The 5,000-nt window shown below is 54.8% G+C and overlaps 3 non-coding genes across 3 annotated transcripts in view; all 3 read right to left on the bottom strand.

Moving 5' to 3' along the window:
- LOC126315918 (large subunit ribosomal RNA) overlaps positions 1 to 58 on the bottom strand; it is a 4,222-nt gene extending 4,164 nt beyond the window's left edge. Inside the window, exon 1 of the ribosomal RNA XR_007556021.1 lies at positions 1 to 58. This exon is cut by the window's left edge and continues 4,164 nt beyond it. This is a non-coding gene — a ribosomal RNA (large subunit ribosomal RNA).
- Positions 59 to 246: 188 nt separating this feature from the next.
- LOC126315881 (5.8S ribosomal RNA) lies at positions 247 to 401 on the bottom strand. The gene has a single exon (XR_007555988.1). It is a non-coding gene; the product is annotated as a 5.8S ribosomal RNA (ribosomal RNA).
- Positions 402 to 769: 368 nt separating this feature from the next.
- Positions 770 to 2,662, bottom strand: LOC126315891 (small subunit ribosomal RNA). The gene has a single exon (XR_007555997.1). It is a non-coding gene; the product is annotated as a small subunit ribosomal RNA (ribosomal RNA).
- Between the last annotated feature and the right edge of the window lie 2,338 nt (positions 2,663 to 5,000).

Raw genomic sequence — 5,000 nt, 5'->3', positions numbered from 1 at the left:
TTCCTCCGCTTAGTAATATGCTTAAATTCAGCGGGTAGTCTCGCCTGCTCTGAGGTCGTTGTACGAGGTGTCGCACGCCACACCGCCAGCCGGCTGTGCACGCTACCGAGAAAGTACCGGTATGCGAACCGCCAGGCGACGGGCGCGCATCGCACGTTTAAGGAGACGCGGCCGGCCACACAGGCGACCACGACACTCCCACATCTCCGAAGCGGGACAAACGCCGCGCGCTTCAGTATACGTAGCCGACCCTCAGCCAGACGTGGCCCGGGAACGGAATCCATGGACCGCAATGTGCGTTCGAAACGTCGATGTTCATGTGTCCTGCAGTTCACATGTCGACGCGCAATTTGCTGCGTTCTTCATCGACCCACGAGCCGAGTGATCCACCGTCCTGGGTGATCTTTTCCTTTTCAGTCTCCCACTGTCTCTTTCAAGACAGTAGCATTTGCGGGACTGAGGCGTCTGACGGCCCCTGTTCCACTATTTTTTTTTGTGTCCAACGGCCTCACAGCCGATGGGCGTCGTACGGCTCCACACCGGAGCGGACAGGCACTCGGGCGAACGTCATTCAAAACCGGCGCCAGGCGCCAGGTACCGCAGGCCAGCCGCTCCAGAGCTTCAGCGCTCGTACCACACAACAACAACACTTCCGCTAGTTTTGAGAGGCACGCGTGGTTCCGCACGCGGCGCACGGCCACTGCCGTACAGGTAGCGTGTTGCGCGACACGACACGACACGCACATCGAAAGACATGCAGTCTAGTCGGTAATGATCCTTCCGCAGGTTCACCTACGGAAACCTTGTTACGACTTTTACTTCCTCTAAATGATCAAGTTTGGTCATCTTTCCGGTAGCATCGGCAACGACAGAGTCGATGCCGCGTACCAGTCCGAAGACCTCACTAAATCATTCAATCGGTAGTAGCGACGGGCGGTGTGTACAAAGGGCAGGGACGTAATCAACGCGAGCTTATGACTCGCGCTTACTGGGAATTCCTCGTTCATGGGGAACAATTGCAAGCCCCAATCCCTAGCACGAAGGAGGTTCAGCGGGTTACCCCGACCTTTCGGCCTAGGAAGACACGCTGATTCCTTCAGTGTAGCGCGCGTGCGGCCCAGAACATCTAAGGGCATCACAGACCTGTTATTGCTCAATCTCGTGCGGCTAGAAGCCGCCTGTCCCTCTAAGAAGAAAAGTAATCGCTGACAGCACGAAGGATGTCACGCGACTAGTTAGCAGGCTAGAGTCTCGTTCGTTATCGGAATTAACCAGACAAATCGCTCCACCAACTAAGAACGGCCATGCACCACCACCCACCGAATCAAGAAAGAGCTATCAATCTGTCAATCCTTCCGGTGTCCGGGCCTGGTGAGGTTTCCCGTGTTGAGTCAAATTAAGCCGCAGGCTCCACTCCTGGTGGTGCCCTTCCGTCAATTCCTTTAAGTTTCAGCTTTGCAACCATACTTCCCCCGGAACCCAAAAGCTTTGGTTTCCCGGAGGCTGCCCGCCGAGTCATCGGAGGAACTGCGGCGGATCGCTGGCTGGCATCGTTTATGGTTAGAACTAGGGCGGTATCTGATCGCCTTCGAACCTCTAACTTTCGTTCTTGATTAATGAAAACATACTTGGCAAATGCTTTCGCTTCTGTTCGTCTTGCGACGATCCAAGAATTTCACCTCTAACGTCGCAATACGAATGCCCCCGCCTGTCCCTATTAATCATTACCTCGGGTTCCGAAAACCAACAAAATAGAACCGAGGTCCTATTCCATTATTCCATGCACACAGTATTCAGGCGGGCTTGCCTGCTTTAAGCACTCTAATTTGTTCAAAGTAAACGTGCCGGCCCACCGAGACACTCAACAAAGAGCACCCTGGTAGGATTTAAACGGGGTCCGCCTCGGGACGCGAAAGCACCCCTTCGGCTCGCCCCACCGGCAGGACGTCCCACGATACATGCCAGTTAAACACCGACGGGCGGTGAACCAACAGCGTGGGACACAAATCCAACTACGAGCTTTTTAACCGCAACAACTTTAATATACGCTATTGGAGCTGGAATTACCGCGGCTGCTGGCACCAGACTTGCCCTCCAATAGATACTCGTTAAAGGATTTAAAGTGTACTCATTCCGATTACGGGGCCTCGGATGAGTCCCGTATCGTTATTTTTCGTCACTACCTCCCCGTGCCGGGAGTGGGTAATTTGCGCGCCTGCTGCCTTCCTTGGATGTGGTAGCCGTTTCTCAGGCTCCCTCTCCGGAATCGAACCCTGATTCCCCGTTACCCGTTACAACCATGGTAGGCGCAGAACCTACCATCGACAGTTGATAAGGCAGACATTTGAAAGATGCGTCGCCGGTACGAGGACCGTGCGATCAGCCCAAAGTTATTCAGAGTCACCAAGGCAAACGGACCAGACAAGCCAATCCGATTGGTTTTGATCTAATAAAAGCGTCCCTTCCATCTCTGGTCGGGACTCTGTTTGCATGTATTAGCTCTAGAATTACCACAGTTATCCAAGTAACGTGGGTACGATCTAAGGAACCATAACTGATTTAATGAGCCATTCGCGGTTTCACCTTAATGCGGCTTGTACTGAGACATGCATGGCTTAATCTTTGAGACAAGCATATGACTACTGGCAGGATCAACCAGGGAGCTGCGTCAACTAGAGCTGAGCAGCCGGCCGCCCGGGAGTGTGTCCCGGGGGCCCGCGCGAACACGCAAGCGTCCGCTCAATTATTCTGCAAACAGGAGGAGGCCGAGCTCCCCTGCACGATACACCTCGAAACCCTCTCAGGTCCCGGCGGCGCGCAGCGCCGTCCTAGGTACTTGGTCGGTTTCGAGAGAGGCGCAATCGCCCGGAGTTAGGCGAGTAGACGGTTTTAGTGCGAACACCCTTGCTCCCAACTGAGCTTGCCGCTGCCGACAGAGGCCCGGGAGCGTGCTGTCGTGGCATTGCCGGCGGGAGACAACACGCGCCACCTATGGTGACCGGCAGCTCCAACGCCAGCGCCACACAAGGGCAAAGCCCCACTTGGGTGCAGAAGCGAACTCTCCCAGCACAGCGCACGCGCCAACACGTCCGCACAACTGCGATACAAACCACCTGCGAGAACCGCTGGGGCGACCGAGCAGCAGACGGCGTCGCGGCGCCGAGTGCCAGGCGGCGGCGCATCCTCAACGCACACAGTCCTCAATCAGACCAGCACACTGCAGATGTCCACCGCGCTTCGCACCGGGCTCGGCTGAACCAACTTTGGCCGCCAGGCGCCGCGTGCAGGGTGCGCCGCAGCGTAGCTGCGCCGCCTGCCGAGCCCGTCGGCTGGCGCTCCTGCCACTCGGCGCCCCCCACCAGCCGCCTGTTGCGCGTGCGCCCACGCAGCGCGCGGCCAACACGCCGGGCGGCCCCCCTTCACCGGCCGGGAACAGTCCCACCAAGCCACCGCCGCGTATCGCTTCATACCCACATGGGCCTAGTCACGTGTGTGGATGTGGCGGGTACCGCTGAAACAACCGGTTAATAGCTGTACCGATCGTCGCCATCACAGATTCACCTCCAGCGTGAACAACCGCTCAACAACGGATTTCCAGTTCATTTGCGTATCTTGGGCAGTAAACGTAGATGTCCACCTACATTTGCGAATTCAACAATTCTTGCATGCCAGGATGTCATGTGTCACGACACGCTACATCAGACCACATACACACTGCGACATGTGCAGAAGAGAACACGTGGAAGGTGGCCCGCGCACGTATGCGATGTCCCTTCCGCGATCCACTGTCAACCGGCATCTGCGGCATGTCCCAGATATGGAACGCGGTCCACCAGGGTAGCACTTTGTGTGAGGCAATACGACAAAGTCGGAATACACGCGTCACTACATCACACGGCTCACGCTGACCTGACCTGACTCACCGCACCACCACCCCCAGCGACCCAGGGTGACATACAATGCGTTCGTACGTTCCTCCCACACGCCTCTACGGCGTACCACAGTGCAACCTAGCTGTTATTGGGAGACGAGACAAGTAGCATCGAGCACAACATATGGAAATTGAGATTCGACACCGTTGGGCACAGCCAGCGTACGGTCACACGTATCACACTACTTCACTCTGTACGTAACTACCGATGATCGGTACAGCGTGTGGGTTACGCGTACGACATCAGCGGACAATGGACACAGACCATACCACGACGTACACTGAGGGCGTCGACATCTGAACGCAACTGAACAGCTGCGAGGCTCATTTAACACTCAAACGCCAGACCGACCAGCTTGAGAGGACGGAGACACAAAGAGAGGGGCAGAGGGGGGGGGGGCGATATAGTCCTATTGCAGTACAATTGACAGTGGATAGCGGGAATATGTGGAAAGTAAGCAACACTCGCAAGACATCTACATGAGGATAACAACGACACCAGAGATTCCGAGCAGTGAACTATGTTAGGCAAAGGGACAACGTGGGTTAGGTTAAGGGACAACGTGGGTTAGGTTAAGGGACAACGTGGGTTAGGTTAAGGGACAACGTGGGTTAGGTTAAGGGACAACGTGGGTTAGGTTAAGGGACAACGTGGGTTAGGTTAAGGGACAACGTGGGTTAGGTTAAGGGACAACGTGGGTTAGGTTAAGGGACAACGTGGGTTAGGTTAAGGGACAACGTGGGTTAGGTTAAGGGACAACGTGGGTTAGGTTAAGGGACAACGTGGGTTAGGTTAAGGGACAACGTGGGTTAGGTTAAGGGACAACGTGGGTTAGGTTAAGGGACAAATTGAGTTAGGTTAAGGGACAAATTGAGTTAGGTTAAGGGACAAATTGAGTTAGGTTAAGGGACAAATTGAGTTAGGTTAAGGGACAAATTGAGTTAGGTTAAGGGACAAATTGAGTTAGGTTAAGGGACAACGTGGGTTAGGTTAAGGGACAAATTGAGTTAGGTTAAGGGACAAATTGAGTTAGGTTAAGGGACAAATTGAGTTAGGTTAAGGGACAAA

Source organism: Schistocerca gregaria, unplaced genomic scaffold, assembly GCF_023897955.1.
Source record: "Schistocerca gregaria isolate iqSchGreg1 unplaced genomic scaffold, iqSchGreg1.2 ptg000578l, whole genome shotgun sequence".
In the NCBI taxonomy this organism is placed as follows: Eukaryota; Metazoa; Arthropoda; class Insecta; order Orthoptera; family Acrididae; genus Schistocerca; species Schistocerca gregaria.
Note: the sequence above shows the minus strand (reverse complement) of the source record. Positions and strands in the feature narration are given on the sequence as shown.